Source organism: Cydia splendana, chromosome 8 (assembly GCF_910591565.1).
Source record: "Cydia splendana chromosome 8, ilCydSple1.2, whole genome shotgun sequence".
Lineage (NCBI taxonomy): Eukaryota > Metazoa > Arthropoda > Insecta > Lepidoptera > Tortricidae > Cydia > Cydia splendana.
Window position 1 is genome coordinate 22398417 of NC_085967.1, and position 25787 is coordinate 22424203.

At 37.7% G+C, this 25787-nt stretch overlaps 1 protein-coding gene and 2 long non-coding RNA genes across 3 annotated transcripts in view; all 3 read left to right on the forward strand.

The window, feature by feature from the left end:
• Positions 1-25787, forward strand: part of LOC134793005 (protein tiptop-like) — a 371990-nt gene that overhangs the window by 185822 nt on the left and 160381 nt on the right. The gene's annotated exons all lie outside the window — the stretch shown is intronic.
• Positions 1-25787, forward strand: part of LOC134793037 (uncharacterized) — a 209016-nt gene that overhangs the window by 68151 nt on the left and 115078 nt on the right. The gene's annotated exons all lie outside the window — the stretch shown is intronic.
• Positions 14785-15260, forward strand: LOC134793288 (uncharacterized). The gene is made up of 2 exons (XR_010144532.1): positions 14785-15019; positions 15085-15260. It is a non-coding gene; the product is annotated as an uncharacterized LOC134793288 (long non-coding RNA).

Sequence of the window (25787 nt, forward strand, 5' to 3'; positions counted from 1 at the left end):
AGAGTAAAGTCTTCTGGAATAAAACTGCACCAAATCCTTTTTCTTTTGCATCGGCACATATAACAAAAGGTAATGTTTAGTAAAATTAACACAACTGTTAAACTCAAATTATAATCAACTAGAAAATTAACGTAACGGAATTAAAACAGCTTTTACTTATCGAGTTTTTCTGCACACTGCACTTCAAAAACTAATTTACCTCCGTTGACGTGCACACTTTTAACGCAACACATTTCCACGAAAGAAGACTTCCATCCCGCATTGCCCCCTTATTATCCGCCCCCCGGGGTCAGTCCCCCCTGTGGGGGTGGGGGTAGTCACGTCACTGTCTCGGATCGCCATCACGCCCGTCTCGTTTGCGTCCAACGACGTAGTTTTCAGCTTGAAGGGTTGTGGAATATAATATTAAATGAATAATATACAGTGAAGTTGGGTCGTTGGCAAAAAGTTGCAGCCATTGTTGAGTTTGGAGTTTTTAAAACTCGATTTTGTCTAAGGTCGCTTTTTATATGTCTAATATCGTTATATTTTCATACATAGAATTAGCTAAACTTATAAAACTTAGCATCTTTAAACCCTTTCTTTTTAAATTATAACATCAATGGCTTTTGAGTGTATTAGAAAGAATATAAGCTGTTTTAAGGAGCGAGACAATGTCTGCCACAATGGCTGTGTTTTACATATAAGTCAAAAACGCATTGAGATTTTTATATTTAGCCCTAAAAAATATTTGGTTCATTATATTTATTTAAGAAGTTGGCATATTATATTGACTGTATGTAAAAAAAATAGGCTAGCTGCCAGTAAGTTCAGCTTTTGTCACAAATTGACCAACACAAGCGAAATCTAATTATGGCAATTATATTTATGAAATATAAATTGTCTGTTTCATTACAGTGGACACCGATCATTGAAGAAAAGTTGCATTTAATACGCCAAGCACACAAAGTAACAATTACATATGTCAACAACACAGTAGTTTACAAAAACAGTAACAGTAATTACTGAAATGCACGAAAACATTCGAATTCTGCAGCTGACCGTTAAAAAAGAAAAATAAAGTCGCATTTTTAAATTCCAGTTCCCGTATGCAACCGTCTTACAGTGCACCGTAATATCAATCCATCTAGGTGGTGTGGGGGGGCACGTCACTGTCTTAAATGACTGTCACGGGTGCAGGGGCTGAAGAACGGTGGACGGACGGCTTTACAATGCCGGGCGCCATATTACCGTATTTGCTTTGTCGAACGTTTGACTGGACAAGACGTTTGCAGTTAAAGAATGGGATGGGTTTTTGGAACTTGGGAAGTTTTTTTTTATATCGTCGCTTAACTTTGGCAACGGAAAATCTTGTACCAATTTTTTCGTTGTCTGTGTTTTTGTTGTTTGAGGTGTGCAAATTTTAACTAAAAACGTAAGAAACTACAAATAGGTATGTTTAGGGATTAAGGCAGAGTTTATGCAAATGTTGGTGCTGAAAGATGTCGGGAATGGAATTTAATAAAATGTTTTAGTTTCTTAAATGTTTTTTTACGTACAGTCACGGACTTTAATTGTTGACAAATTTAGGGTTTATTTACATATGACATTTTATACCGTTAGTATTAACAGCCAAATTAGCTTGAAACTTAGATAGACCAACAATTAAAGTCTGTGTACTGCCTTAGTAGTAGTGTTTTCAAATATTTTCAGTTTATTCAGACTGGTCAGTTTTCACAAGATGTATATAAAATAAAGTTTAGACAACCAAATACACACTTCCGAGTACACCTTGTTATGCTTTCACATTTTAAACTGTCGCTTTTTAGAAAGAGGAGAATAGGTAAATCAGGAACAAAATGCTAGCATACGCGGTCGTCATAAAAAAGGACGACTGTTAATAAAGTTTTAAATTAGAACTAATTTTTATAGATGAAGGTCAGGTCCATATGCCTGCTCTGAGCTGGACCTCCGTGATGCGACAGACAGGGTGATAAATATCGCTACCTTGGTCCCGCAGTCTGAAAACATCGACACGAGAAGAAGAAGAAAAATTAAAAAGTACTCTTGTGGCCTATTTGCTAACTAAATGTTTGAGTTTGAGTTTGGAGCATCCTGGAGTCTTGTCCAGCGCCTACATGCCTGCTCTCAGCAGGACCTCCGTGATGCCACAGACAGGGCGATAAATGTCGCTACCTTCTGATCCCGCACAGTCTGAAATCATTGACACGAAAAGAAGAACAAATAAATGTTTTTTTTTTAAACCCAAATTTAATGAACAAAAATATGAGCAATAACAAACGCCATTGGCGTTGTCAGCTCAGTGCATTATCAACTTGCATCGGGACGCCGCTGTCGCCCCCACGTCCCCAAGTTTACTCGGCGCCTGGAAATTTCACTCTAGTCTTGCTTTCGTGGCTTGAGGGACAAGTATTAGCGTTATTATATAGCGTTTTTAGGTTAGATGCATACCAATGCGAGGTTCTGATGGTTTTATAGCCCACCAAAGGTATAATTTCATGTATGTATGTTTGTGGCTAGCGTGGGGACTATAGCCCAAGCCCTCTCGCGCATGAGAGGAGGCCTGTGCCCAGCAGTGGGACGTATATAGGCTGAAATGATGATGATGATGTTTGTGACACAAAATATATCGAAATGTCAGAGTTACCTATATTATAATTGACTTCTACCTACCTTGGTTACAGTGAAACCGTATAAGCTCTTGGTTAATCTCCCAACATTGGCAAAAGAAAAATTTAACTTGGACAAATTATCTCAGATGGTGTTTGATGATTATAGGATTTGTACAACTGGTTTTACATACAATTAATAAATATAATGACCGTGTGAATGTTTGCGTCTTACCGTTTGATCTATTGCACGTTGCACTACGTTACATCTCATTGGCCCATTCTAAATTTATTTCTGTAAAATTATATAATGTAGGTTGTTGGTAGAATAATGCTTATTCGTACGCATGTGTGTGTGCGTAAGTGCTAGCATTAGTTTAAAAAGAAAGTACTTTGTTACTACCAGTGAGTTCCTGTAATTGGCTTCCTGTTTTAACCTTGTTGTCTATTGTAATTTTAAAGCTGTTAGTTCTCCCTAACATAAATATATAAATAATTTGTAATAGGTAACTCACAATTGTGTTTTGCAACCTTGCTAAATATGTAGTTAAATATGTCAAATGAGATGAATAACAAAATGTTTTACTCGTTCCAGTTATCTCTTGTGACTTGGACCCCACCCCAATCACTTGTCAGCTATGACAAAGACAGCGCTACTGGGAACTGTCTTGATGCACTATGTCAGCGGAAAGACGTTCGTTTCTTGACGTTCCGCCTCGCGAGTTTAGCTCGCAATCAAATCAATTTTATCAGAGAGTTTTGTTTTATGACAGTTAAGCTTACCACTCAATAATCAATAAAGAAGATGTGTATTGTATTGTATTTTTACACTTAACTTGTGACTGCAGCGTTACTGTTATAGGAATAATGGCACTGTCAATTTCCTTGCTGTCTCGCAAGTAAAGAACATGCAATCCGTCACTCATTTTATCAAGGAGAACGACAATGATATCGTCTTTTTTCCGCCACTGCAACATGGTTGTACGACGGTTTTAGCATTGTATGTGGATTCTCAGGCGCTGTAGTGTACTAGCGGAACATAGTTATGTATGTGCAATTAAAGCGCTGTTTCGCTCACACACAATACACAATAATGACGGACTCCATGCCTGATATCTTATGACTTGCACCGCACTCCTAATCTGTCAGTGACGTCTCAGCCATGACAGCGTGACACCGAACTGTTGTCTTGAACAGAACGCTCCCAAAGAGAGTTGTGACAGAACATCTTAGGTTTAAAGTTGGAGTAGTTTTGTGTTATGCGTAGAATAGTAGAATGAAGAATTTCTAGCTTTATGTGTGTGTCTTAATACTACTTTATGGTATACAAGCCCAACAACAGTTACGAATGTGTCTTGAGAAGTAGTATCAGTGTTGCTGTATCGTTGACAGTTTAAATGAATATTATGACTGCTGCTATTTACTGCTTCTGTCTGTAGCATTTTCCTGATATGGGACATTCTTGTTAAATTTCAGGTAGAACAATTATTCTCTTGAATTCATTTCAGAATAACAAATTATTCTTGTGAATTCCTTCGTATTTTAGAAACCCGTAACAAAAACCGTTTTCGCCTTAACACAAACATAACAACAAGCAAAAACAAGGTATTAATCAAAAAAGAAAAATACAAAAAGATGAACTGTCGTTTACAAAATATCTACGTGCTACATTTTTGGTGATCCTGGAGTTTGCATAGCGTTATCTTGTTTGGATTTCGTGAAAAATCGCTATCGCTTATCACTTAATCCGCTCCATCCAGTCACCCGTCACTTCTGTCTGCAATGACAACGACTGAATCGTTTCGCGCCCTGACAGACTGTCTTAGTAGGTACCTATATTTAATCACTATCCGTTTTCCGCTACCTCTCATGACTTGATCGTCTCCAGTCACCCGTCACTTCTGTCTGCGATGACAACTGAATCGTTCCGCGTTCTGACAGGCTGCCTTAGTTTATTTTGTTAGTGTTCTTATTGATTGGTTGGTTCTAGTACTTCTAGTTTAAGTTTGAAAACTGGGTTTTTATCGACCGGTACTCTTGACACATTTATATTTTAGTATTTTGGCAGATAGAGTTGACGTTGACTGATAGAGAAGAGTCTGCCTTTTGTTAAGATAAGTTTCATCATAAGGTATAATATATTGTTGAATAAAAATTTACTATTCAACAACTTATCCTGACAATTTGCTGAAGTAAGTATTATTATAATTAAAGTACATACTTAAGTAGCAAACAAGCATACAACCTATTTGATGGTAAGCGTTACCTTACGATAGGTATGGTGAAAATAATTTATCGTCAAATGGAGAGACTTTTATGTCATTACGCCTATTGGAACATTTAGTGATACTTTGACGACATTTTCAAAATAGTCATATGAGAGAATGATAATTATGTAGTTAAACTACACACTAGTACAAGTAAAAGTAAAAGCATCATTCATACACTGGTATATTTATATAGAATGTTTTATGGCATTAAGTTTTTCTTTTTTTTTTGTTCCTAATTTATTAAGGTACATATACCTAGTGGAGGTTAGTTTTCGAAGACATGCCTATATATATCTATCATCATCAACTTTGAACATCGAGTTTAATACAGACAAGTTTTATACGATATTTATCAGAATATCTTACTGTTTGACATTTCTCAATATCTTTGACGTGTTCTTTCATGTCACATCCGCGACATATGCCGGGGCCAATTTGTCTCGAGCTGACTGATTTATACGTCCGTCCGTCCGTCACCCGTTGACGACTTTATGAGACGGATGTATAACGTTATTTTATTTCACGTGGGTGGCATTCGATTTTAGCGGCGGGGTCGTGTCTTATCGTAATTGACCGCGCGAGAGCGGAGGTCTCTGTGTCAGTTTGCAATAATGCTTTCGTATGTCTGGTTGTCTGACTGTTCTTTACAGCCAACCTAACCAAGGTGACAATCGCTTGCGCTATGACAACGAAAGGCTTTGTGTCTCTATCACTCTTCCATATTAGTGCAACAGCGACAGTTGCGTTCCGTTCGCTACGGAGCGTAAGGGATTGGCATGTTGGCTACGCGGCTAGGGCGCATTTCTCAGCAGATTATATTGAAATTTGGTGAGCAGATTCAATATTTATAATAATATGCAATTTATGCAAACTATTTTTTTTAATATGGCGGAGTCATGGGGTTTTGTGAGATCTGCAGCTCACAAAGAGACTAGTAAATAAGTTGCCTTATTCGATCCTATTTTTTGCTATGATGAAATAGGACCAATTAGGGTTATCCCTTAATTAGACGACGTCAAAAATACTGGACATACCTAACCTTTGACCCTCTTTTGAACTCACTACCTACTGTTTTGTGAAGGGTTCCTGAATGAACACTAACAAGCCTTAAATCCGGCATTTTATTGTCTAGTTCCAAAATTGTCCTAGAAATAGTACATTAGTCGAGCGCTGTCGCTGACAAGTTGTCACGTCAGTATGCTGGTGGTGCGGCGGACACAGTAACACAGTGGAAACAATTCCGGGAACAGACTGGGACGGGTCTAAGAGAAAGAAGCGAATTTTAAACGTTTACTCCTAGTTTTTATTTTATACCTCCTCCACGAAATAAAAGTTCGTACAGTTAAATAAGTAAAATTTTCGCTAGTTAAACCTAGTTTCCAAAATCATCCTTTAAACAGTACATTCGGGCGCTGCCGCTGACAAGTTGTCATGTCAGTGCGGACACAGTAACACAGTGGAAACAATTCTGGGGACAAACCGACTGGGTCGGGTGTGAGAGAGAAAGAAAGGAAAGGAATTTTAAACATTGCGAGTCCTAGATTTGATTTTATATTAAATGTATTGTACTTGCGATAGTATTTTTTTTTTTAATTATGTAAGCTTAAAACGCTTTCTGACACAAATATTTGTCGGAAAAAATGGGCACGTCAATACAGCATATGTGCGTGCTAACACTTTCCGTCAGCGCTTATATATATCGTATAGTGTGTATTTTAGCGAAATAAATTAAAATGCTTTTGGTGTAACGGCGTAAGCAAAGTAATACTAGCATCTGTTAGCTAACACACACAACAACAATTACAACACAAAGACACATCAAAGACGTGCACTTGATCGCGCTCTAACGTGACGGGCATCGATTGGTCCACCCCCTCCCCGAATGGGGGAAGAAAAGGTTTAAAAACAGCGTCTCCACGAGCCATACGTCCCCGGCCGGCCGGCGATTACTGCATATGGCACGGTGGGCAGAAAAGTTGCCTTTAGCTTTTAAGATTATTTTGAAAGGTTTTTTTTCGACTGCGTTTATGGGAAACAAGTCCATGTAACGAGGTAGGTAACACACAGAGAGTACTTTTAGACTTTTTTTGTAACACGGCGGACTTAAGGCTCGGTCGTCGGTTGGACGTCGGTTGTAAGACTTGCTACTCTGCGAAACAATACAGTACCTACCTACAGGAAATTTTAATTTAGAGCCAGTCCTTTAATCGCCATAAAATACGCAGTCTCACAAAATATTAGGTAAGTACATCTTATCAAACTTGGTCAAAATCTGTGCATGAACTTGTTTTTTTTTCAGTAATTTTTAGGTCAAATTAAAATTTGTGTATACCAACAATGGCACCCGCGTGCGCCCGCTCCGTGCAGTGCACCCGCGCCAGCTAGCTAGATTTGTGTAAAAGATAGTCGCAATTATTTATTATTTATTTATTTGTTAGCCTGTTGTATCCCACTGCTCGGCAAAGGCCTCTCTCTCTTTCTTCCACAATCAGTCGCAATCGTTTTTAGGGTTCCGTACCCAAAGGGTAAAACGGGACCCTATTACTAAGACTCCGCTGTCCGTCCGTCCGTCCGTCCGTCTGTCCGTCCGTCCGTCTGTCCGTCCGTCCGTCTGTCCGTCCGTCCGTCCGTCTGTCACCAGGCTGTATCTCACGAACCGTGATAGCTTGACAGTTGAAATTTTCACAGATGATGTATTTCTGTTGCCGCTATAACAACAAATATTAAAAACAGAATAAAATAAAAATTTAAGTGGGGCTCCCATACAACAAACGTGATTTTTGACCGAAGTTAAGCAACGTCGGGCGGGGTCAGTACTTGGATGGGTGACCGTTTTTTTTTGCCGTTTCTTGCATTATGGTTTCTGTTTTCGGTTTTCGTTCGGTTTTTATTTATTTCGAATTGTCTCGAGTTGTTCTGCCGTCGGTACCGCACGGAACTCGAGGCGGCGGTAACACATTCGTTATTTTTCGCCACCTTCCGTATTGATTAGTGCTCATTGGCAGCCCCAGGTGTTTTGTCATGTATTGTGCATCTCTTTTTAACACGTCTGTGCGTCCCTTTTTGACGTCGCAAAGATTGTAAGTTAAAACAGGAATTGTAAAACCCTTGAGGGTGCTTGTGCTGCTATGAATTTGTGTGAAGTTAATATTAATTGCGCAAGAACGGATGGCCGATGGGGAAAAAATATAATTACTAAGTTCTACTACTATACTACTACTACACACTTAGTGTCATCAGAATTACAAGTGTTCATTGGAAAGCTTACTTCAGTCACATGTATGTACAGCTTACAAAGTCAATGTGGGGAAGGCCCGCATATAACATTTTTGGTTGGTATAAGACTGTCATTCAGAAGTCCAGACTCGGGGTTTGCCAACGAGCCATGGAGCGTAGCATATTAGGTGTCAAATTGGTGGATCGAGTCCGGAACACCACGCTACGCTCCAAGACCCAAATCGTCGATGTAGCTCGGAAGGCGGCCAAGCTAAAATGGGACTGGGCTGGTCACGTCAGCCGAATGCCGAAAGAGTTGTGGGGCAAAATCACTTCAGAGTGGGAGCCCGAAAACTCAAATCGGGGACCTGGCAGACCCTGCCGGCGATGGCGGGATGAACTAGACTCCTTTTTAAAGGAGTGGCCAGACATAGCACTGGACAGAGATTTGTGGAGAAATTGGGGGGAGGCCTTTGCCCAGCAGTGGGACACGACAGGCTCCAAATAATAATAATAAGACTGTCATAGGGCAAGGACTCTCGTATTTGTATACGTACTTCGCTCAAACACGATCAGAAAGGAAGAACTTCGCTCCTTCTGGTCTACCGACCTTCCGTAAGTGAAGTATGTGTACAATACAAACGCGAGAGTTAGAACTTAGAAGCGACAAAAGACAAAGAATAATCATTCTGCACAGGCAAGATTGGGATTTCTCAAAAAGACCTAGTTTCCCCTTTCAGATGTAAGGTAAAATGGCAGCCGATTTCTTAAAAACTAAATGCCTCTAGCCTAGCAGTCACTGGCTTATGTCCAGCAGTGGACGTCCTCTGGCTGATATGATGATGAAATGCCTCTAATTCTTTGAATTAGGTTGCCAAAGTGGACCCCGGATTCGCATACAGTGTGACATACAGCTCAATAACAAAGTTCAATAACAAAAGTTTTGTGAGAGTCAGACATTAAAACGACACATGTGGAGCAATTTTCAAGTGACGCGTTTTAATAAATAGTACAGATATGTACTAGAATTGTTAACCTAGGTCAAAACGCGCAACTTATGACGTCACTAAAGTCATATGCGCGCGTTGCGAAGTTTTTGCAGTTAATGAGTGCTTTCATACTTTGCTCGCCTAGTTCGACAGCTTGTGGTAGGCGGTGCGTGTGGCCACAGTGTCAGCGCGGCGAGCGATTTTAATATAGATGTCGCTACGAAGCTAAAATCTGAAAATGAGTTTAAGAAATGTTTTATCTTTGACGATATCCGACAGATTTATAATCCTATCCCTTTCTTTGACAAAAAAACTTTGCAACATTGAAAAGCAGCTGTGTCAGCTATAAGAGATAGTGATTTCTGCCTGAGGTATATTTTTGTTTCTCACTCTTACGGAACTGTTAGCAGATTTTATATTGTCACTAATGATCTTGAACTTGATGAGAATCAAAATACGATCAAACATAGTGATGTGTTCACTTTCAAACGCTTTAGTAAAATCTTTGAGTTTCTGGCTTTTGTTAGAAGTGTTAGAACGCAATCCGTTAGATTATTGTATGTGTGATGCTGTATCTTGACCATAAGGGATAAGCTATTCAATGTAGATTAATAACGATGATAGTGGTTGATACCTAACTTTTGATGAGTGCCTTCTTGTTTCAATGGGCATTGCAGGAATCAGGCGTACTGTACGTGGACGACGCCTTAAATGTCAGTACTCATAGTTTACGCGCATTCCTTATCTTTTCTCGCTCGCATTGAGACCCCACCCTGATTTTAAAATCGCCAACTTTTCAGTGTTTTAATTAAGTTGCCATTGCAGTTACACCGCTGATTTGTTTCACCGTCATTGGTACAACCAAAGAACAATACAGAAGGCACTTTCATAGAACACTGGTACACTGATCTACGATTTTAAACTGAAATGGTCATAGTCATAACACATAAAGGTTAAAGTTATTTGAAATGGTTTAGATATTTACCATATGCTTGCATATTTTCTTTTTGTGACTTACAAATATACTTATTTATAAAAATCATCGGAAACATAGAACAATAAAATATACAATACGAACAATATTGAAACACATACCAAATAACACCAGCAACTGTTAAAACCAAATTTAAAGCAATCTGGTTTTAACAGTTGCTGGTGTTATTATAAGAAATTTGGGGATCTATCCGGGGTGTACTCTATATGAGGTTTCACCGCTGATTGAACGGATTAGGGGCCGGAGGACTCACGTTAGAACGGGCCGTGTCCGTGCCGGAGCTTCCGGCGCTTACTTTTCTATGACATGCCAGGTGATCACTTGATGCTTTCCATAGAAAACGATGCACCGGAAGCCCCGGCCCGGCGTCGGCCCTGTCTATCGTGAGTCATCCTTAAATTACTTACATATATTGTATTGTATTTAATGTGGCTCACTAGAGTTTAATTTATACTCTCATTTTTAAACACTTACACTTTGTACAAAATTTTATATAATTATTGTAAGTATTTGAAATTATACTATTTTATGGCTAAAACCACGCTAAAACAATATTTATTTCACTTCAAACTGTACCGTCTACGATACAAACTCAGAAAACACAAGTTTCTGAAAGTTCAAAACGTCGAGTGATGCTTTTAAGTTTATTTAGCATTGATCGAATACGGCGCATTCATTATTGGGAAATTGCATTCAGAGTTCGAGATGTTTTAACGAAGTTCCTTACAGTTAGTTCGGTACCTGACGTTTTCATAAGACTTTCCAAAAATAAGGTAAGTACCTATTTAATTCGTCTGTAATTTTTGAGTTTAAGACATGAATGTTACTCATTATACATCTTTTTTAACCACTTCGGTGATGAAAACTAGTCTGGCTAATTCGTAAGGGTGGTATTCCACCTGTCAAATTTCTTTGTCCAATGTCAGTGCGTCTCACTCTCTCATTAAAGTAAAATGTGAGACGCAATACACATTGGACAAAGAAATGGGATAGGTGGAATACCACCCTTACGGCTTTGGGCCTGCTGACGGTCTTTCCACCGCGACTGCGATACAGCCGGCTGACGATATTTTTTATTCATAATATCTTGTTAAACTATCATCCGACAAAGTTTCAATTGAGAGGCGATGACGATATTTTTTTAATGCGTTTGGGTGACTGCCGTTCCACAACCCACCAACGGAGTGGCAGCTGATATCCACGATGATTCACATTACACATCGCCCTTGACCACTTTACGAGGTAACCCAGGATGCCATGATCGACGAAATTTGCGCCGTTTCCTAGTATATTAAATATATTATACCGGGTCACTCACGTATATTTAAAGTCGATTCGAGTACGTGAGTGACCAGGTTTAATATATTTAATATGTCAGTGTCTCACGGAAATTCCTTGTCGTTTCCTAATACATGCTTCAAATTCTACTTCCTGTTTTATTTCTTTGCAATAAGTACACACCATGCATATAAAAGTACAATTTGATTACCACTGCAACAAATTCCTAGAATCCCTAATTAGGTTGTGACTATATTTCCCAGTAAAAAATCATAAGGCACATAATTACAGTAGGTCTGCACAAGTTTGACACCTAATTCAGAAGTTTCGTGTTGGCAGCGAGTCAAGAAAAAACGTTGTCAGCTGTATTCGGACTGTTTATGTTTTCAAGTACCTAGACAAGTTACTTGGCTTTGTAATGAAGATGTAATTTCAAAGAAAGTGAATTTATAACATTTGATAATTAAACAAAATTATATACTAATATATTAAACCAGGTCACTCATGGTATTAAACCCTCATGATCCTTCACAATACACCAGAACTGACTTCAAAATATACAAAATAATGAGAATGGGTACCTACATCACTACTGTCCCATTGATATTACCTACAGCAAATTCACTCACCAAATTCCTATTACTACATCAATTCCAAACAAGAAACCTAGCTGTCAACCCTTCCAATTTTAAAATTAACCCGAAGTTCGTAATACACGCTCGCTTATTTTTTGCGAAGTTCGCGAAAGGACGGCGACATGGCGCCGCTGACGGGCGGAATTAAAACAATTTTAAATTTCGCTCAAATACTTATAGCGCTAATCGACAGATGGACTTGTAGCCAGTTAACCTGTCCTGCTGGGGCCGGTGGTTCATACAAAATATTGTTTTAATACAGTATGTACCTATTTGATTTTCTAGGCGGACTTTGTTAAAAAAATTGTGCAGGATAATTATATTAGAATTTGACCAAGACAAGTCTGCAACAATTATGATATCACACACAGTGCAAGTGTTATTTTAGACGTCAAACTTCTATGAAATTACGACGTATAAATAACACTTCCATTGCGTATGCTATCAAAATAGTTGCAGACTTTTCTTGGTCTTACTCTAACACGATTTATCGAGCGAGTAGGCAGTATGTACTGGGTACTTAGAGCATAAACAAATAAAGATAAGTATCTACTAGACATCGCAGTGCCTTTAAATCAAGGCCTGTTCACTTCCTAAGAAAGTTATGTCCCCAAATAATTGCGCATGTATGCGCCTGAAGCTTCTATGTGTGCTTTGGCCTCCTAGAAAAAGTTGCCAGTAATCAAAATAAAAACATTTTTCTACAGCAACATTTCTCCCAACTAAGATTTAAATTTTCACGAATTTTTTACATTATTAATCGTAAAACGGGACTTAAAATACTTAAAACTTAACTACACGCGATTAAGTTTTATAATGAATATTTGCTTCCAACTGTCTTTATCAATGTTCATAAAATATTTGGAGGGTAGGTACGTCTACCCACCATAATAAAAAAATATATTTGTCAATGACTCTGTCCAACTGCTGTGGTTAAAGTTCATAACGAAAATTTTATTTATTAAATCTTTAAATAATAAATACAACGTAGCGGTACTACCACTTAAGACTCTGGTAAGTCTGTGCCTACATGGATTACAGCAATGCACATAGAAAATGTGCTAAATGCGGAGCAACGGCTGTTGAAGATACATATTTGAGTGAAATTCATAGCTTCAGTGGGTTCAGAAGGAACCGCGTCATAACACATCTGGAAAGCGTATTAATTAACCGTGAAGAAATGTATGAATACAAGTTGGAAATCTGTGTAAAATGCCGTGTGTAAAGTGTAGTGTATCTGTGTGTGGTAGGCATGCCTAAAGATATTTGTATTATACTGAAAACTTCGTGAATGTGCTTTATTAATGTCTATTTTTTTATTAAGTTGTCAGGGTTTAATTTTCAGTGTATATTTCTATATGTAAAACATTTTTTTAATAAATAAAATAATACAATGTTATAAACATAAATATGCCTTTTAGTACGTTGCTTCTGGAAAAAAATATATGTAAAACTTGGCATAATTAATAGAAGACTTTTTGTAATTGGGATATGTACGTTATGGACCGAAGTTATTTTTCATCAACCCTCCCCAACCCTCCCCCCTCTGCGTCACCCCCCCACACCCCCGCAAAGGGCCCGAAACGCGGTTTTTCTAAATTTTTAAGAAAACCGTTCAAGATATAGAAAATGTGTGTAGGAACGAAGTGATCCTTAGTAAATTTGCTATTTATCTCTTATACACACTATAGTGCTATCACTTATAGTTTTTGTGAAATCTGTCACCATATATGCAATTTTTTTAGAATTTACGTTTTTTTTCTTTTGTAAGATAACTTTTCTCAAAATATACTTACGATATCGCCAAATTTTGTTTAATTTAAATAAATAGTTAATATGTTCTTTAAAATGGTGTATTATTTCTTATTCAACTCCTTCATTTGACGATGCTATGCCATTTTGAAATTACAGAAACATTTTTAAGCTCACCGAACATCGTTACTATTACCCACGTGACTGTGAAACAGATCGCACAGTCGCATTTTTATAGCTTGCCTCACATTGAAGGTAGCCTATAGAAGTGGTGTGCGCGTGCCTCCGTGAGGGACAAAATATACGCAATGCGACAATATTAAAAACACGTTTTAACATTCCTGACATTATACCAAAAACAATCTACGTAATTCGGTCGGGTTATTTGTTGCCCACCATAACCCATACTAAATTTATGGTGGGGAACAAACAAAAAGTGAGACTGTGACAAGGACAAGCAATAGTACCGCTTTCTTGCTACTCCTACTGAAAGTTCTATAAGTGTATCTCGTGGTCATTTGGCCCCTCCCCCGTTTCCTCTCTATTATTGTACCTCTATGTTGCCTCACCATGCCTGTCACGCTCTAACAAGTATGTGAGTGCGATAGGGACGCGCATAGTGATAGGCGAAAAAAATGGAACCGTGCTGCGCCCGCTGACCGAATTTTATACAACACAAACGAGGGTGAACCCACGATTTTTGACCACCACACACATGAAAAGTTCATCATCTTCGCGTTGTTCCCGGCATTTTGCCACGGCTCATGGGAGCCTGGGGTCCGCTGGCAACTAATCCCATGGTTTGACGTAGACACTAGTTTTTACGAAAGCGACTGCCATCTGACCTTCCAACCCAGAGGGGAAACTAGGCCTTACTGGGATTAGTCCGGTTTCCTCACGATGATTTTCTTCACCGAAAAGGGACAACTAACGCGAGGAAGAAGATGTGTGTGGTGATCAAAATTCGAAATTGAAATTGATTGAAATTGAAATTGAAATTGAAATGAAGTAGTTTAATAATAAATAACACATACATACATATAATCACGCCTATTTCCCGGAGGAGTAGTCAGAGACCACTGATTTCCACTTGGTACGATCCTGACATACCTCTTTCGCTTCCTTCACTTTCATTACATTCCTCATACACGCTCGCCGGCTTAGGGTGCTCTTGACCTGGCCTTTCTTCAGGATTTCCCCGATCTGATCAGAGAAAATCCGCCGAGGTCTACCCCTTCCAACTCCCACTTCCACTTCTCCCTTATACACTCTCTTTGTTAGCCTTCTTTCACTCATTCTTTCCACATGTCCAAACAATCTCACACCACACACACTTCTCAGCGCTCTCATTTCCACTGCATTCACTTGGCTCTGATGCCTCTTCTGCCATACCCAACTTTCGCTACCATACATAAGTGTAGGCACCAACACCCCTCTATGAACAGCCAACCGTGCTTTTTGCGACACCTTCTGGCTGCTCATAAAAGCGTTAAGTGCCCCATTCACACGATTTCCAGCATTCACTCTCCTTTCAATGTCTTTATCATGCTTACCGTCCCTAGTGAACAAGGTTCCCAGATACACAAACTCTTTCAATAAATAATACCCATTTTAAATAACATACTCGTATTAACTATTTACTGAAATAAAAAAAAAACCGGTCAAGTGCGAGTCGAACTCGCGTTCCAAGGGTTCCGTATATAAGTCCGACTCACGCTTGACTGCACATTTCTAATAGGTTTTCCTATTATCTATAGGTAAAGTACTATTTTGTGTATTTTTTTCAAAATTTTAGGCCCAGTAGTTTCAGAGATTAAGGGGGGGGGGGGAGGAATGGTCGGACAGACAGACAGACGCACGAGTGATCTTATAAGGGTTCCATTTTTTCCTTTTAAGGTACGGAACCCTAAAAAAGGTGGATGATATCGTAAGTGTTATTTGAGAAAAGTCATTAGAAGAAAAAAAACACTGAAAATCCTAAAAATAGCATCTTCCGTGACGTATTGCGCAAAAACTATAAGTGATAGCAATATAGTGTGTATAAGAGATAAATAGAAAATTTAATAAGGATCACTTCGTTCCTACACCCTTTTTCTGTATCTTGAACGGTTTTCTTAAAAATGGAGAAAAACTAGGTTTTGGACCCTTTGCGGGGGTGTGGGGGGGTGACGCAGAGGGGGGAGGGGAGGGGAGGGTTGATGAAAAATAACTTCGGTCGACAACGTACGTATCCCAATTAAAAAAAGTCTTCTATTAATTATGCCATAATTTTAGCTAATTTCACTGAACTATTTTATTTAAATCAATTGATAATACCACAAACAAGGGGTAATATTTGCATCTTTCATATATTTCGTGATATGAAGATAACTAATATGTTTATCAACAGAATTACTACCTATACCTACCAATACCCGCCAGGCTAAGCCGGTTGTCAACTTTAGTTCCATTGGTACACAACGACGGCGCCACTAGTATAAACGTATAAACGGTTGGGGACATTTTTTTGTATGGAGTTACCGTTCTTCTCCTAGTGAGTATTATATTCTTTGCTTTAAATGCCACAAAAAAGTTATCGATGTTAAAAAAAAACATTCCCGTATTGCAGTTTGCTTAATTTCTGAATACTGAATATTTAGCTAATGTTCTTACTAAATAAGAACATTTGTTAATTAATAAGAATTATAGGTTTATTTAACCTGGGTAGGTAAGCCCTTCTTAAGATTACCCATTATTTTAAGGGACAATATTAGTTCAGGTAAACACAATCTTATGGTTCGATAATGGGGAGGATGACCACAGGATAAGGTATGAAAAGGCTTGATTTTTTTAAACAAATGTATTATTAAGATTAGATATATGTAGAGATTAGAACAAACTACTAATAATAATACCCAAAACCTTTGTAGGGCCGCCGTCCAACCCTTCAGCGAAGTTAGATTTCAGATGTCCAATTTCGAATCTCTTTCCCCGAATCTTTTTTCGTTCAACTTCGCAACCCTTTTTAAGCGTGACAGACGCGAACTACTTAAACTCGGTGTAGTGTTTGTGAAGGTGTTAAACTGTTAAGTGATGCATAAGTTTGACGTGTGTAAATAGCCTTTACGATGGCCGCATGGGTTTTGTTTTCGTAAATATTTTGGAAATATAGCTTTCTCTGATCGACTTCTAAATGTTGAATAAGTGTAATGTGTAAAATGAATTTAAGTGTAAAGTTTGGGGAGTGTGTTAAGCAATAATGTGTTTGGTTATTGAAACGTTGTTTCAGGTTATTTAACACATTCACTGCCAACGTTTTCGTAGCGCTACGCTCGTAGCCGATCCCAGCGTGTTCTCGCTTTGTAGAGGAAAGTGACTACGAACAGAGAACTCGCCGAGCGGGTTTCAGGCACTCAATGCGTAAATATATAAATGGTCCCATTTTCGTATGTAGTATAGTAATAGCAAAGACATATGTAACTCCGTATAAGATGAATAAAGTCTAAGAAAAAAACGTGCCTCGGAAATCAAGAAAAAGTCATTCTCGGATAGATGGCGCACACACCTTTGGCCTATGGTCGGCTAGATGGCGTTGACGAAACCGTTTTATAACAATTTTAACACATAGGTATCAGTGAATGAACATGGGTCAAAATTATATAAAAATAATAATATCATTTATCTTTTTTTCGATAGTTTTATACGTTTTCATTTTGAGTTTTAGTCGTGTGTCGATAGATGGCAGTAAATTTACTGTGACTACAAAATTTACTATGACAGGACCCCTCTATACTATCTATTCTCTTTGGGAATAGTACAGGATGGCCCGAAAATACGCTGACAAAAATGTCAACGAATATTTTTCTTACTTGACACGTCATTAAGCAAATGTTTTAAACAATTTACAACTACACTCATACGGAAACGAAACGTAGTTATTACATATCTTCTAAATATTCTTCTTTGGATTTTATATTACAAACGCAAGCGTTTGATAGAATTATCAACTATATCCAGAGAAAAAAATCTTTGTCAACATATTTTTGGATCATCCTGTAAAATACGCCTTGGTATATCCAGATCAGACATATTTTATGAATATTGCAAAACACGGAGACACACTCGCTTTTTCCACGAGGGTTGTCACTTTACCTATATTGGCCGAAGCAATCACGATAACCTCATTTAAATAAGCCCCCTGACCCCTCAAATAAAAACAAACCAACTTTCAGATAACAGACAAAATCCCTCCTGTATTATTAATTAATTCATATGAAAAACTTCGACCCCTAACCCAAAGACATAACCTGGAATTGGATTACAGCGTACCTTCATAAATATTTGAAAAAAAAAAACACTGATAACCTAACCCTACCACCGCTCAGGTACAAAACGCCTCTACGGTCAATGTATTAGAGTCTGACTCAAACATTCAAAGTGTATGTTCAGAAGTCTCCGAATTAGATACACAATAACATGGCTATTTGCATAAGCATGCAGGCTATTTGACCGTGGATACAGGATTGCGGGCGATATTGCCGCTGTAGCAGTTGACGGGAGTTTTTCAATAATGTCTTTGGGTTTGACTTGAATGTAGGCTCTGTTTTGCAATTTGACTGTTGGTACCCAAATCTCCGATGATGTAGGTAAATAGTTTGGTTTGTAAATTTGTAGCTTGCGTAGTAGTATGTAGATATAATTGCGTTGTTATAAACTAAACTACGTTTAATAATATATTTTGCTATTTGACCGGCACGTTTACAAACTAAGAAAGACATTCATTTCTTTGACTACCGATAAACTTTGATGTCATTAACTACTTATATGTTTGATTGAGTATGAGCACTTTTCAATCAATTACTTTTCTTATTCTTGTACTACATAACTATTTAAGTACCCAAGTTTGGTGAATGTAGTAACATTTACCAAAACGTAAAATTAATTTCTTTTTAATATGTGTCAAACCTGTTAAAATAGTCATAAAATTTCGTCAAAAATTGTTTGAGAAAGCAATAACACCTACATATCTGACAAAAATGGCGGTTATCTACACAAATCCAACGCAAAAGGACAATTTTACTAGCAAGGGTTTGACCCCCGAGCCGTTACTACAGAGGAAGTGGGAAATCCATGCAAAACGGCTCGAATAAAACATAACTGGACCGATAGAGTTAACTGGGGGACACAGTAAAATAAAATTCGATCACTTCAATGTTGTAAAATCCGAAGGGTTGAGGTGACAAAGTTTTGGGAGTGCAGACTTGCGATTGATTGCAATTTTGAGTTTAACTTTTGTATTCAGAAGACGTTGGCCAAAAGTTAAGCAATAAATAGGTGACTATGGAAAAATTGCAGAAATTTTAATAACCTAGACGCAGGTGGGGACGTGTAATGTTTTTAATAACAACTATTTTCGAATTTTCATTTTGCATAATTCGAATTGCATAATTTTGAAATGCAGAAATGATTATTTAGTATAAAAACAAAATAAATAACAACAAATTGCATAATTTCAGTAATAATAATCATTCAGTTGCATAGTAATATGTATTTTCATAACAGGCAATCACTATAATGATCACTTTGTATACTATTTAATGCTCATAACGTTATTTTTCCATAAAAACCAAGTTCATAGTGTTCAAAGAATGAAGCGTTGTTTCTTTGCACATATTAACATTTAAGGTTACTCTTTATTTATTCTTAAAAAAGTATAGCATCGTCATCATCAGCCTACACACGCTCTACTGCTGGGCACAGGCCTCCTCTCATGATCGAGAGGGTAATAAAATGTGCACTATTATAAAATAAGTCGGTTCTGGCCCTTCGCCGGCCGCTGCCGCGGCACGCTCGCTTCGCTCGCTCGGCTCGCGCGCTGTAGGGTCGCAGTTCTACCTAACACTCCTCCTCGCTTCGCTCGTCGTCGTACCTAACGGCGACCTGCCTTAAGGTAGAATATGTAAGTTGGTTTATAATTTATGTCATACTATGTAATGTCACCCGATCATTCGTTAAAATATAGTTCTACATTTTAATCATAATACTAACTGTATGTTATAACAAGTAAAATTATTCCTAATGATCGTTATAAACAACGTTTTTATGATTATAGAACATTCTGTAATTTAATTATTATAACGAATAATATTATGGATTTTGTTTCTATTATGCATTCTGTTTATTATGAGTTTTAAAAGTAGTTAAATGTAATTATGCAAAATGTTTGTATTAAAATTGAACGGCACCCATTTAAATCAGTTTATAACTAAGATGTAATTGAAAAATAAAACTTAGTCGCAGTTTTCCGCGATTAAAAGTCGCAAATCGCAAAATCGCGCGTCTGCCTCGAAATCGGACACTATCTCAACGCGCATTCCGGGCGATATTAAATCCATTGAGTGTATAAAGAATTCCTATGGACTTGCAGACAAGGGGAAGTGGTTTAGGGGCGCTTTTTATAAAGGGTTCCTTGTACTGGTGTATACGGTTTACTGCGTTATGTATTATCAAAAAGAATAGATAGTATAGAGGGGTCCTGTCATTGTAAATTTTGTAGTCACTGTAAATTTACTGCCATCTATCGACACACGACTAAAACTCAAAATGAAAACGTATAAAGTTATCAAAACATGTATATATATGGATAAATGATTTTATTATTTTTATATCATTTTGATCCATGTTCATTCACTGATATCTATGTGTTAAAATTGTTAAATATGAAATGGTGTCGTCACGCCATCTAGCCGAGGATAGGCTAAAGGTGTGTGCGCCATCTATTCGAGAATGACTTTTGCTTCAATTCCGAGGCACGTTTTTTCCTTAGACTTTATTCGTCTAGTTACATATGTCTTTGGTATTATCAAACTGCACAACGGGACTTAATAGCGTATTTAAGTTTTACCTCCAAAAACAAAAACTAAAAACTAAAACTTAAATACGCGAAGTCCCGTTGTGCAGTTTGATAATGTTTAATAACCGTGAAAGTTTAAATCAATGTTTTGCGTTATGTATTTATCCTTCCTATCTTTACTGGTACCTAATAAAGGTACCGGTAAGGTATAGGTAGCTGCTGTGGCCGAAATCGGCCAGGAGAGAGCATACCTAATTTTTCCGTCATATATTTATTTTTGGATGTTATTAAATATATATATGTTTATTGTTGCAGGTAAGCGACTTAACGAGTGACAGATCAATATCTTAATAAATTTGCTGGGTAAGTAATTACCCTACATACTCGTAATAATACAGGCACGTTCAGGAGTTGCCAGGTAGTAGGTAGAGCCCGTCTACAATGACGCTGACGCTTATAGATAATGATGGACAAATTCTGATAGGTCTCGCAGAAGTTTCTGAAAGGCCTTTCTCATACCCGGCCAACAAAAAAAAATACTAGTTTTAACTTAAAAAAAATCTGATTCAACGTGTAAGGTGGTGGTATATACTAGTGCTCGACATGATAATTTCATTTATTTATTTTTAATGCCCAATAGATGAAACCCTTCCATTGATAATGACTTAAGTTTCAAGATGACCGCGTCGAGCACCAGTACCACCACCTTAAAATGACATTTCATACAGCGAAACTTATCTAAAACCTATGATTCCTCGCACCTCAACCCACCGCACACCTACCTGAACATATACCCCATCCTATTAAAATGCCGCTTACCCGGATTGCCAATCATCTGGCTGATCCGGTATAAGAGGAAAATTCACTCTCACAATCTGCTGTAATTGTACAAGTACAATTTTGTTAATAAGATTTTAGGAGTCTTTGGCGGTGGAAATGAATATTGTTTTTATATTTTTGGTTAATACCACGATTGACATTTAGTTTGAAATAAATGCGTAGCTTAATTTTACTAAATAATATATTGTTTAACGGAAAATGATAGGAAAGTTAAAACAAAACCAATATGTTTCTATTTCAACGCTTTTATACCAAGGATCAGAAAGTAGCTTAACGCAGCTGTAGTTAGACTATAATTTATGTAAACATGTATGTAAGTATTATTGAATGAAAGAGACAGTGAAGGTGTGCTTAAGTGCTTATTAATATTTCTCAAGTAATTAAGGATTAACTTACGGAATATAATTATAAATGGATAAATCGTATACACAGGATTCAACAACACTATTCATAATTCATTTATTGATTGCTTTTGTGGGTTTACAATATTATATGTCGTAGGTATAACTAGAGAACAGTTAAGTAGCCTAGGGCACTGCATTGTTATGCTGCCCTAGGCTACTTAACAGCCTACTTATAAAAAAAAATACTTAGCATGCAATATTAACAAGATATATATCATGCACCGTCCTATCCTATCCTATCTTCCTGTCACGTACCCAGAGGTTCAAACTTAATTTAAAAATGATTATTTTGGCAAAATGAAGATAACCAAAAAAGGTTGAAGAAACGAAACGCTCATGACATTTTCGTACCAAAATAATAGACACCGCGGCCTACGAAACCATTTCACACAATTTTGCAAGATAAAAAGCAACCCTTTATTCAAATGGAAAAAAAACTCCCTAAACACAAAGGCCAAATATCGTGATCTAGAAAATGTTATCATTCTTTAAGAAACATCTACAAACAATTCATTACGTCACTCTGAGTCACAGATAGGAAAAGGGTTACTTAATAAAATACCTTATCGCCTCTTCAAAAATTTCTGCTGTCAAAAATTGCCGATACTTTTTTTTACATGCAAGTGTTTGTTGAGGAACTTCGGAAGGCAATTGTGGTCATTATATAGAAAATACGTGGTGAATTTTAAAGTAATTCCTACTGGTTTGCGTTGTTTCGGGTGGCTGCAGTGGGCCAAGAGAACAGGACTAAGAGAACACCTTAAGGGTGGATTTATTTTTACCCATATATTGTAATTCATAATTGAAAGAAGCAAAACTAACAAAATAATCTAAGCTTATACTTCTTGATTATCAATCTCTTCATGAACACAAAAGACGCTCATAACGAACTGTCATGCTTTAGATACTCACATATTATTTAAGTTAGTTTTTTGTTTACTCTAAATTAGGTAAACATGTCTTTTAAACTTGTATTCAAAACGAAACTTCCCCATGCCCAGCCTAGCTTAGTATACTTACCAAGTTTTTATACAAAGAGTCAACTTTATCAATCGCTAAGCACCCCCCACTGGGGGTAGGGGTGGGGGTGGACGTCTCGTCCGGCTGTCAGGCCAGATCAATGCGGCCACCTGCACTTTTAATTCGAGGGAGGGGTAAGTGCGCGCGCCTTCGGCCTTTGTCTTCATATGGACGGACATATGATTAGATCAACTTGTGTATGTAATATGTATAATTAAATGCTGGACCACGGCTGTTAAGGGTTAATCTGAGAGCAGATATCATAAATATGTGAGGTTATGGTGGAATATACGGGTTTGATTTATAGAATCAATGTCCCAAGTATTTCAAATTAAATTCGTTTTTTTTTTTCATTGCGCTTTTATGTAAAGATTTCCATAATTGTAAAATATAAAGGGTTATTAAAAATTTGCTGCCAAATAGTTCTAAACTAAATAAAAACCTATAAATAAATTTCACTTTGATGACACTTTAAGGACATCTTGAATGGGGTTGGCCGGTGGAAGTTTTTAGCAGATGGCGCCATCATAGCTTGCCCTGTCAATCCCTAGAATTGTGTCAAATTTTAGTTTTTTTAATACCCTGGATGCCAGTCGTTTAAGCCAAATCTCATAGAAAAAGGGGCAAGCTATGATGGCGCCATCTATCCAAACCTTTGACAGTTGCCAACCCCATTTGCAGACATACTCGTAGCACTGGGTGTAAAAACCGCATCATCTACTCTCATGACCGTTTTATTTTGACTAATTAGATTAATCATAATTACATTATAGAAAAAAGTTTTTTGTAGAAAAACTTTTGTACCATCAGATATATCGGAGCGGTCAGGGTGCTCACAAATATCTGAATTTGCTCGTATCAATCAAGGCACTAGAGTGCGGTTCACATATGCCGCTGCGATATATCTGATGAGGACTGTATATGACTGTTGAAAGTTTTAAAGCATTTTCCATCTGATGACCTTCGGACGTCAGGCAAAGCACAATGTTTTGTATTCTGCGATCCCTCTCTAGTTATACAAACATGTATCACATGTATGTATGTTTCTAAACCTCAAATGTACGTAACCAGTTAATGATTGATCTGCAAGTGACAGCGGACGGACAGAGGGGGGGAAGGGGGAGGGGGTGGCTCCTTGTGGGGCGAGGTCTGCGAGGTGTGTTATAAATGTGAAAGTTTTATATGTGATGCACGGTTGGACCGTGCATGTGTTGAAACACTTTTTAGGACGCATTATTATTTTATAAGTGAAGTGTGATATTTATGTCCCTCTTATAAAAACGTTTGTTTAATGTGAAAATTATATACTCGTACACATAACTGGCTAGTATTACGTTAAATAGATACGAAATTATTTAATCAAAAATACATATTTTTAAATTTACTTATCTCGTACTTACCTACCTGCGTATCAAGGAGATATGTGGAAACTTTATACCTACATAATTATAGGTACATATGTTTAGAACATTTTTTCATGCCTTTCAATCAATATCTGACCCTAGCTGCAGCAGCTGTCCTTGTATTTAAAAAAATAACTTAAAAAGAAACGCAAAGTGGTTAGGTACTTTACAGTCGAAGGATGACTATGTACAGTCGCCATCAGATATATAGGAGCGGCCAAGGTGCTCACAATATCGGAACACGCGCTCTAACGCCCTGACAATAGAGGCGTGTTCCGATATTTGTGAGCACCTTGGCCGCTCCGATATATCTGGTGGCGACTGTACCTACAGTCACGCTCCGTGATTGTTATGACATTTAGGGTTCTAGCTAAATTGGTCATTCCATAGAGTAAGTATTGAACAACCAATTTAACTAGGACACCAAATGGCTCAACAATCGCGGAGCGTGATGGTCTGATGGTACCTACTGTTTTACCTCAACGCCTATATAATGTTTCTGCGGCGTTTTTGATCTTCTCAAAATTTCTGTAAATCCTAACCGAGGGGCCCACTGATTAACAGTCCGCCGGACGGTATCGGCCTGTCAGTTGTACGGAACTGTCAAAATTTTGTTCTAACTGACAGGCCGATACCGTCCGGCGGACTGTTAATCAGTGGGCCCCTTTGACCACGAGTCCACGACACACGCAGGAAGGGCAAGTTAAACAATAAGTCGTAACGACGCCCCCTGGCGGAGGCTCGCAAATTAGTCGCCAGGCCGGCCAGACGCCACTTCCGGCCAGGGTGACCATCCCTCACATACAGGGCTCCAAACCGGTTTTTTTAAATCCCAAAATATACCAATATTTTTATTATTTTATGCTCTTTACGTGGAACAGAATCATGCGTTTAGGTAACAATCGTATTATTAAATTTTCCCATTAAAAATGAAATAATAAACGAAAGAACGAAAAAGAACCGGAAGATCGGCCGGTATTTTTTGTATGAAGGAAAATCGGTTCCGAGCCTTGCTCACATATTTTGAAGACTAGAAAACAAAGTTAATAATAATGTACGTAAATAATTTTGCTGTCCGGAGCTTGTTACGTTATCGATATGGTTACTTATCTATCGATACTTTATGTATGCAGTATTTAACATACAGCTATGAACAAACAGGTATGGCTAAGAATGATGGCCCAGAAAATACGTTAACAATATTTTCTTGCTGCGGAATATTGTTAATAATTTTAACAAATAAGCTAAGGAAGGTCTTTTTGAAGGTAATACGTTTGGTTTTAGATAAACGATTGTACTTTTACTTTAGTAAATGACTCAAGAAGAAAAATATTCTTAAAAATTCTTTGACAACGTATTTTTGTTAACTCTAAATAGGGCAAATTCTTATCTTTTCGATACATATTTACAATTTAAATGCTAGCACCTCTTAAAAATGTCCATGTTAAATTGCATCTTTCTAGAACTAATGTCCAGTAGTCAACTTTGATAGCTACTGGGTGGGGGCTGTCCATAAATTACGTCATCGATTTTTGACCCCCCCCC